The following is an 11262-nucleotide window of genomic DNA, read 5'->3' on the forward strand; positions in this document are numbered from 1 at the left end:
CAGCTTTTGGTGCAGTAGTAAATGGGTTCAATTCCTTAATTTCTCGATCTTCAGCCTCACGGTTTGTGTATAGAAATGCAACTGATTTCTGTGCAGATGCTCTTTTTGAAATTGAAGAAGTTCCCCTCTGCTCCTAACTTGAGAGGCTTTTTGAAAATATCATGAATGCATATTGTATTTTATCAAGACACATGATATGATTATATGATTTTTTCCTTCAACCTGTCTATATGGTGGATTACATTGATTTTTTGAATGTAGAACCAGTTTTGCATACCTGTAATAAATCCCATGTATAGTCATGTTTTATAATTCCTCATTGGAATTGATATGCTAGTATTTTGTTGAGGATTTTTCTAAGAATATGAAGGATTTCTTTCTTTTTCTTTCTTTCTTTCTTTCTTTCTTTCTTTCTTTCTTTCTTTCGTCTTTGTGTCGTTTTTTATCATATAATATTGGCTTCATAAAATGACTTGGGAAGCGGTTTTTTTTTTCTATTGTCTGAAAGAATTTGTATAAAATTTGTGTTCATTTTTCAGATGTTTGTGAAAATTTGCAATTAGAGCCATTGTCCTGAGGATTTTTAGGGAGATTTACAATTATAAATTCAGTTTCTCTAATGGTTTTCCAGTTATATGGCTATTTGGTATATCTACTTCATTGTAGTTGAGATTTGGTAGCTTGTGTATTTTTGAAAATTTATTTTATTTTTTATTTTTGAAAATTTATTTTTTTTTATTTAATTTTATTTATTTATGATAGGCACACAGTGAGAGAGAGAGAGAGGCAGAGACATAGGCAGAGGGAGAAGCAGGCTCCATGCACCGGGAGCCTGACGTGGGATTCGATCCCGAGTCTCCAGGATCGCGCCCTGGGCCAAAGGCAGGCGCCAAACCGCTGCGCCACCCAGGGATCCCCTATTTTTGAAAATTTAGATTAGATATAAGACTAAGTAAGTGTAAGTAGTCTTACACTTAAAATTTTCCAGCCTCTTTCACCAATAAAATTTTTGAAGCTCATTTTCTGAGGCTGGTAACAGATCAAGTGTCAAAATTGAACAAGCTCGTATTCCTTTATAATGATAAATATAAATATTCTAAATAAAATATAATATCTACCAATTAAAAGAATAAAAGGAATACCATTCCTCAAGAATGTGCATGATTTAATTTGTTGTAGATTAATTACATTTCAAGGGTTTAGAAATTATATTTCCAAGAGATGATTATGATGGAAAAATGATTTGATGTAGTCTCAAGCCATTTTAATTCTCTCAGTGAATGGTTTTGAAATATGTGTTTTTCAAGGTTCTTGAGGGTGGCCCAATTGCAGATACAGAATTTACATGGCCTTATGCAAAAAATTTAAATTAAAAAACTCATACTGTATTATTATCTACAGAAGTTCATTGAAAACACATTTTGGCTGAATGCTTAATAGCCAAGTTTTAAAATTAATATTTGCTTTAAGACCAATGCAGTAGGAGAGGATCACCTTCTGGCATTCAGAAAATCTCAATTTAAATTTTTTTTAATGATTTTGTTAAATGATTTTTTTAAAAATCAGGGATTTTTTTCATCATGAATTTTGAGGTGTTTTATTTAATTCATAATTCCCAAGTAGGACTTTTTGTTGAGATAATAGCCACGGTGAAATTAAAATAACACTGAGAATTATATTTAATTTTTTAGATGTTCAAATTATCAATGCCAGTATCCCAATAGTTCTACAAAGATTTCAATTATCTAATTTATTAATTTGCCTTTTGTTATTTGTATTATAAATTCATTGACTCTGAAAAGGCATGAAGTTCTTCCTAAAGTCATCTAGTGAAGATACATTCTCCTAATATTATTGTTATGTGTCTTATTGTTTAATAAATTATTGATATCTACAACTTAAATACACTGTGTAACTTGCCAATTGAGTTGGAAGGTTGGTCATTACATACCAAATAAATATTAGAGAATCATAATTCATGCATATTTAGCAATATTGCTATGGAGTCACAAAAGCCCTGCATTGTTACCTGTGCTACCATCCCATTTTGCTCAGGTTTTGTAATTTATTACATCACATAAACCTTTCACCACCCAGTGGATTGCATGATTGTCTCACAGAAAAATATTTTCATGATGATATGTAACAGTAATGTACCATGTGCTATCTTAAAATTTTTTATTTTGAATTCTTTTACTTAGGACCATATCTCTGTGTTAATTGAATTAATACTATAATACTAATACTATAACTCAGATGATATTAGAAAAAAAGATTCTGTCAAACAAGCCTGTAAATCATGGCATGTTTCACATCACTTTTTGGAGCAGTAAGTTAATTTTATTTCATCAGGACTATAATAAATATTGTAGTAAAGCCATTTTTAAAAATTTTAATCTATCATGCACCAAACTTACTTGACCATGCATGAATCCCTTCTTACAATACCTGTTGATATCTTTTGCATGTGAATTATTTTTGTAAATGCTGCTCTGGCTAAATGAAATAACCTCAAAGGTGGAAACTCTAATAAAACATTATAGCTGGTGGCCAACTAAGTTTATGAGAGAGCAAGTTACTTTCTCTGTAAACTAATCACTTTCTTTTTCTACATATAGAACCCTCTTAAAAAAGGGAAATTCCTGGATGTAATGATCTTTCTTCACAGTCTCTTCTTACTCTTCTCTCTACTCCAATTCTTAGTTCAACTTAAAGAGATATTAGAAACAAACAAAAAGCAAACAAGAAAACAGGTTTGGAATTTTAAAGGTGTGGCAATGAAATAAATGGCTTTATCATTGATATATTTAGTCCATAAATCAAGTTCTCAGAATTGGAGATTATTTTCTAAGGTGAGTTTTATAACAAGTAGAAGAATAAAGATAGTCAAATGGGTGATTATGCCATTACTTTGTTCTCTATTTCTAACAGTTTCTTACTTATTCTCAAAAGAAATATTAAAATTAAATATATTTTTAGTTTTTCTTTTCATATTTGACTGAGTTGCTTTTCTGAAATTACATATTGCATTTACCTCCAAAACAAGAAATTATAGCAAATATACCTATAAGAACAAGAAAATATGACTTCCTAAACTAACAAGAGCCTCAGGAGTCCTCTTCTGTAGCTTTCTTTATGTTTAAATGTACACATTTATACATGTTTTTTTTCTTGGTTGTTTGTGGATATTTATATAAGCAGGATCACTGTATGGGACATCAGTCTGCAACTTTTCCTGTAAAATACATCACGGACATGTTTCCAGGTACATATAAATCTAACTCATTTTAATGTTGTTAGCTGCAGAATTCTACAAATGGAGAGGCATTATATGTTTAAGTCGTTTCTCTGTTGATGAACACGTTGTTTCCACTTCCTGGCTGTTTAAAACAATTGTCAATAAACGTCTTTATACATAAATACTTGCATACGAATGTTTTGATTTTTGTAAGATCGATTTTTATATCAGATTTGTTAAACAGGATGTATATTTTTAAAGATATTTATTTATTTATTTATTTGCTTATTTATTTATTTATTTATTTGAGAACAGCAGGGGGAGGGGCAGAGTGAGAGGATCCTCAAGCAGACTCTCTACTGCTCCAGGAGCCTTTCATGGGGCTCAATCCCAGGACCCTGAGATCATGACCTGAGCCAAAATCAAGATTTGGAACTCAACTGACCACCCACCAGCCACCCAGATGCCCCCCCACTTTTAAAATTGTAATTGCTAGTAACATTACTTTCCAGATATAGCACATTTGGTGTCCTCAACTGTTTGAGTTGCACTTTTTCCCACAATTTAACAGCACTTAGTGCTCTTTGTCGGTCTTTCTAATGAAAAATAATATCATTGTTTTAATCTGAATTTGTTTAAATATTGAGTAGATTTGCTTACCAGCCATTTGAATTTTACGTAAATTACCTGTGGATAGGGTACAATTCTATTGTATTTTTCTCTTTAATTTGTAGAAGTTTTTTGTGTTTATGGCTATTAATCATATGGGTTACAAAAATAATTTTTCACTCTATCTTGTATTTTTAATATATCCTGTGTCATATAGATTTTGTTTTTACTTTTATAGAATCAAATATAATCTACATAGAATGTTTCCTACACCTCAAAATTATTCACATTTTCCAAAATATCTTCTAATATTTTTTGTATTTAAAAAAAAATTTTAGCTAAATTTTTCCACCAACTTTTTATACTGAAGATTTCTAAAACCAGCTAAAATAATAGTGAACAAAAAACATCCATCACATCCTAGACTGACTTGGCTGTTAACATCCTGCCACATTTTATTAATGTTACATTTCACTCCTAGATCCATCATGCATAATCTAAAAATAAGGAAATTGTTTTAATTATAAGAGCATGACATTAGAAAGTTAAAAATAATTCCATAAGTTCCCAAATTATCACAAAACTGGCTTATAAAATGTTTTTCTAAATAAGCATCTGATCAAGACTCTCATAATCTCTTCAATCAGAACTGTCACTACCATCGTTTTTTTTTTGGTAATTTTTTTTTTTGATACTACCAGTTTTAGAATCTAGGTAGATCTACCTCTGTTCTCCATATTTATGTTTTAACTTGTTCTTTTAAATTTTTTGTTATATTTCTAAGGAAATATCTCATTAATTTTTGTAGTAATCCTGTCTGTCCAATCTATTGTACTTTTTCAAAAAGAATTTTCATGAGAGACACACAGAGAGAGGCAGAGACATAGGCAGAAGGAGAAGCAGGCTCCCTGTAGGGAGCCTGATGTGGGACTTGATCACAGGATCCCGGGATCATGACCTGAGCCAAAGGCAGATCAACCACTGAGCCACCCAGGTACCCCCTATTGTACTTTTAAACTATTATATTTTTCTTAATATTTTTACTTTTAATGACTTTTGTTACTTGTTAAGTATTACAATTATCTTCCCTTCTTTTAGATGATTTACATATGTTTTAAATTATTTCATCTGAACCAATAATTCTTCATTTGTCATATCTTGTTCTGTTTATCTATTATAGTATCTATACTTATTAGGTATTTCATTATCTTGGACTGTGAGTTATTTTTCTACACGGTATTAGCTATCCTACCTAATCATATGTGCTGAAGAAGATACCAAACCAGACACTTTAAAGAAAGGAGAAGCTGAACCTCTGGATATAGAATGTTAATAACCACACAACAACTATACTTTTTATTTGCTGCTGCTTTTTCCAGGTAAGCCTCCTTTAAACTCATTGAAAGCAGCAACCAGTTAACCATCTTTGGGGATTTGAAATGAAAGGGGATAAATGAAAGTAGCTGATTTAGTCACTGTTTTCATGCCCTGTAATTAATGGCACTGACGGAGAGCCGCCTGGATTGTTGCAGTTGATATCTGTGGCAATAGGGCAAGTAACGATAATCCCAAAATAGTGTGAACAAGAGACAACAGCAGAATTTAAAGCTTTCCCAATCTGTTCCCATACTTCACTAAACAAAAGTCTCTAACTCATGTTGCCAACCCCTTCACTTCCTCTTCTCCCACATAAATACACCAGTCAATCTCAGAGGTTTTTGTTGTTTTTGCTGTTATACCTCAGATCTTGTTTTACTTTCAGTTCAGGGTGTCTTGAGAATTGATTTTTCTGGAAGAAGCCAGCAGTTCATGCAAGCTCACCATCTGTATGTCAGTAATTGGAAGTACCATCTTAATGAGCAACACCCAGTCCTTTATATCCCAACACTCGTAAGACTGATATTTCCTATTCCTATTTTTTGCTATCACCACAAATATCCAAGGACTCCTAGGTCATCCTTAACCCCTCAGACTTTAACTCACATGGTACTCTATAGCCCTCTTTACTCCGTTTTCCTCCCTTGTCCAACTCTAGAAACCCTATACTTTCTGGTACTTGCACTGCTATCAACATAATTACCCATGACCTCAACAATTTCTCTTTCTCTCTTGCCCTAACTGAAACCTGGCTAATATCATTCCCTGAAGACTGCTTCTACTGTATCCTTCCTGGACAGTGGCCATTTTCTTTTCACATTGATCATGACAGTGGGCCTTGGGGGTACAGGGGAACTGGCTCTCTTGCTACTCACTTTTGCTTACAAATGATATTTAAAATATTACTTTTTAAAATTGCCCAGCTTGACTCTCAAGACATCAGATGCTAACATCTATTAATGCCCATGAGTCTTCTCACAAATTCACTAAGGATTTAAGCCTCTGGTTCACTCCTAGTCATTTCAACATTACTCCTGTCATTTTAATATACATGATCTATCCAAAAGCCTTTTCTTTCAGTTATGTGACCTCCTATTCTCCAGCGTTTTTACCTGAGTGAGTCATTCCCAGATTAATACCTATATCTGAACATTATCAATGCCTCCATCAATTCAATTTCAACTATACAACTCTTTGGACATCAACTCCATATTGTTAGCACACTTGCTCTAAAACTCTCCTAATTCCAAAAATTGATGAATCCCACATAGATCTACATTCCACTAAATTTTTAAAAAAATTTTTAAAGTTTTTTAAAGGGGCACCTGGGTGGCTCAGTGGTTGAGCATCTGCCTTTAGCTCAGGTCATGATCCCAGCGTCCTGGGATTGAGTCCCGCATTAGGCTCCCCTGTGTCTCTGCCTCTCTCGGTGTATCTCTCATGAATAAATCAATAAAATATTTTTAAAAACATTTTTTAAAAATTTAAGTTCCAATTAGTTAATATACAGTGCTACATTAGTTTTGGGTGTACAACATAGTGATTCAACAATTCCATAATCACCTAGTGCTCATCACAGGTGCACTCCTTAATCCCCATCACCTATTTAGCCATCACCCACCCCTATCTACTCTGGTAAACATGGTTTGTTCTCTACAGTTGAAAGTCTGTTTCTTGGTTTGTCTTTTTTCCCTTTTGTTCCTTTTTTAAACTAAACAAGTAAAATCATATGGTATTTGTCTTTCTCTGATTTATTTCACTTAGCATTATATTCTCTACCTTCATCCATGTCATTGCAAAGGGGGAAGATTTCATTCTTTTTATGGTTGAATAATATTCCAATCTCTCTCTCTCTCTCTCTCTCTCTCTCTCTCTCTATATATATATATATATATATATATATATATATATATATATAAATATACCATATCTTCTTTATCCATTTATTAGTTGATCGACACTTGTAAATAATGCTACTATGAACATAGGGGTGCATGTATCTCTTTGAATTAGTGTTTTTGTATTCTTTGAGGAAATACCCAGTAGTGCAATTGCTAGATCATAAGGCAGTTATATTTTTAACTTTCTGAGGAAACTCCATACTGTTTTCCACAGTGGCTGCACCAGTTTGGATTCCCACCAACAGCGTACAAGGGTTCCTTTTCTCCACATCCTCACCAACACCTATTGTTTCTTGTGATGTGATTTTAGCTGACAATTGGAGGTGATATTCATTGTAGTTTTGATTTGCATTTCCCTGATGATAAACATCTTTTTATGTGTCTTTTGGCCATCTGTAGGTCTTCTTTGAGAAATGTCCATGTCTTCTGCCCATTTTTAAATTGGATTGTTTTCTGGGTGCTGAGTTATGTAAATTCCTTATGACACATTGAATTTTATAATTTTGTCACTGTCCTTCACCCTCTCGCATCCTCACTTCTCTATTTAAATTGTGGTCCATTATTAAAACCCTTGATTTTCATTGCTTTACTTTTTTCTGTGGTTAAAACCACCGATGAACATAGCTAAGAAAAAAACACATAACCATAAAGACATAATAAAATTATACACTAGCTGCATAACCAATTAGTTTTACAGACTATATATCTCATTAAATATAGGAAAAGTTTGACTATAATTTCTAACAAAAAGGACTTATGTCTAATCTTACTTTTTAATTATTAAAAAATGTCAATCATATTTTGATACATGTGTACACATATATATGATTAAGAAACTATCATACTCATTCCTTTACCAAAAAACCCTGAATTTTTAGTCATGTGCTAAATTGCATTATTACAAATTAATCCAGTAAAACCCTGCCATAAATGGAATCCAAAAATTCAATTACATAAAATGCAGGTTTAGCTATTGTTAGGTTAATGAAATATAGTATTTTTAGTTGCCATGTTATCACAAAGAGCATTACACAGAGCTAATACTACCCTGTACTGACAAAGTCCCAAATGATCATGAATCTATCACTTTTTTACCTCTTTCCTCACGAAAAGAAGAACTTTTTAGCCTATTCCCCTTGAAAAGGAAGCTGGATAGAAGATAGTACCCAAATGCTAATTGTTATATCCAATGCTTCATCATTGGACATATTAAGGACACAATAAGACCTTTCGTCATAAGAAAACTCATATTTATCTCATTTTATAATTTAGAGAATGAATAAACTATATCAGGCAGCATAATTTTAATCTTGAGTGCTTTCTACCTTACAAAGTGTTCTAGAATCTATTTTTTAGTTTTGTAAAATTTCCATACTTTGAAGACTTTCCTACAAAAAATAATACAAATGGGATGAGATAGAAAGATATCATCAAGACCTAAGTCAGTACTGTTTCTGACAAGGAAATTAGGCAAACACTAATTGAACACTTAATAGTACCAATCACTCCTCTAAACCAGTTACATGTAACTACTCATTCTCAAAAAATCAGCAACTAAGTAAGGTTTTGGTCTCATCTTTAGGTGATAAAACTGAGGTAGTGACAGTTTAAGTACTTGCTCCTGGTACATAAAGTGATGGAGCCAGGACTGAAACTCCTTTACCTCTAAAGTCTGTGCATTTACTATCAGAATTAACTAATGGGGACATTAATTATCAGTATTAACTAATGGGGATATATCCCAGGATATCACATCACAAGTGACAAAAGTAAAAAAAAAAAAAAAAAAAACGGATGGAGGCAATAAAGAATGATTTGATATATTTAAGTATTAACTGATGGAATAATGTTCTAGAAGACACAGAAAATAAGGGATCAAAAATAGAAAAGATATATATTTTTGAGAAGAGAAACACTTTTTTTGTGGTCAAAGTAAAGAAGATATAGGGAAAACGATGGGTCACAACTTCAAAATTATGCCAAAGCAATTTACTTTGTGCCCATGAAAATTATTATCCTCTGAGAAATTAATAAGTCTTATAAGTGAAAGACTACATTATATAATAAATTTTGTTAATTTTGTGTCCTAATTTGTGTTTCCTTTGAAGGTCAGATTCAAATTTAAAGCTCAATTCTAAATTAACTTATTTCTGTATATTCTAATTGCAGTTTTAAAAAAGATTTTATTTATTCATGAGAGACACAGAGAGAGGTAGAGACAAAGGCAGAGAGAGAAGCAGGCTCCCTGCAGGGAGCTCGATGCCGGACTCAATCCCAGGACCCTGGGATCATGTCCTGAGCTGAAGATAGACACTCAACCACTGAGCCACACGGGCATCCATCCCTCTAATAGAAGTTTCTCCTAGTCTTACTAATTTGTATTAGGAGTAATATTTTTTCCTGATTGATTTGTATCCATTTAGGATTTTTCAATTTATTGTTGAGATTATTGACCTACTTAATCTGCAGTGCAGAATAAAGTAGTAAAAAAAAAAAAAAAAACCCACCAAAAACCTGCATCATTTAAAACCCATGTGGGACTTGATCATTTCTTCCTGGGAGAGAACAGAATCCTGAAGTGGCCAAGATGGGCGATAGGTGAAAAAGATCCATGAAAAATCAGGCTGAGTAGCACCAGACAAGTCACACTAGAAATCTTTAGGTAAATAAGGTCAATTACCTTGTGGGGGAACAATCTTAAGATCCATCAAAAGCCAAGATTAACCACAGTTTGGAGGCACCAATATATACAAGCACGACTGACAAAAGCCTATGGAGCTTCAATGTGAATTTTAAAACTTATTTTAAGATGATAAGTATAACAAGGTATTTTTAAAGACAACCCCATACTTTTAAAAAATCCATTTATCCTATTTCAAACTTAGAGAAAAGTTGTTAGTATAAAGAACTTTTTCCCCTGAACCATATGAAAGTAAATTGCTGACCTAATGCCACATTATCCCTGAAGATGCTGTGAATTTCCTACAAACAAGGACATGTCCTTACATAACCACAATATAATAACCAGAATCAAGAAATTAACATTAATACATTACTATCATTTATATTAGTTCCCATCCAAGTCTCACCAAGTGTACCAATAATGTCATTTGCACTAAAGGATCCAGTTCAGAATCACACATTGTGTTGAAATGTCATGTCTCTTTAATCTCCTTTAGTCTGAAAGGTTTTGTCTTGCCCTGACTTTTATAATCTTGACATTTTTGATGACTTTGAAGTTAGTCTGTGGAGAATGTCTCTCAATTTTTTTTTTTTTAATGTTTCCTCATGATCAGCTTATGTATTTTGGAAGGAATGCCAACAGAAGTGATGCTGCATTCTTCTCAAGTCATATAGGTAGGCACATGATAACAATTTGTCCCATTACTGGTGATAGTCTTTTAATCAATTAATAAGGTATACCTGCCAGTCTTCTCCACTGTAAAATTACTCTTTTTCCCTTTGTAATTAGTAAGGATTTTACAGGAGGAGGTATTCTGAGACCACATAAATATCTCATCCTTCAGCAAAATTTCAATTTATTAATTTATATCAGCATGGACTTGTGATTTCCTATTTCATTCAAAGCTTATATTCTATTACTTTTATTATTTATATTAGTATTGGGTTTGTCCCAGATTTTATTTTATTTTTTTATTTTATTTTATTTTTTAATTTTTATTTATTTATGACAGTCACACACACACACACAGAGAGAGAGAGAGAGGCAGAGACACAGGCAGAGGGAGAAGCAGGCTCCATGCCGGAGCCCGACGTGGGACTCTATCCCGGGACTCCAGGATCGCGCCCTGGGGCAAAGGCAGGCGCTAAACCGCTGCGCCACCCAGGGTTCCCCCAGATTTTATTTTAGAGAGAGAGAAAGACAGGGAGAGAAGAGAGAGAGCATGAGTGGGCAGAGGGACAGAGGAAGAATCTCCAACAGCGCTTGATCTCATGACCTTAACATCATGACTTAAGCCAAAATCAAGAGCCAGACGCTTAACCAACTGACCCACCCAGCTACCCTGCTGTGGCCTTTTAGTAATCAGTCCCTATCATTTTTTGAGCACATCCTCACTTTCACAAACAGGATGTTCCATCTTTTATTTGCTCTGCCCCAATACTGGAATCAATCAT

Source organism: Vulpes vulpes, chromosome 1 (genome assembly GCF_048418805.1).
Source record: "Vulpes vulpes isolate BD-2025 chromosome 1, VulVul3, whole genome shotgun sequence".
Lineage (NCBI taxonomy): Eukaryota > Metazoa > Chordata > Mammalia > Carnivora > Canidae > Vulpes > Vulpes vulpes.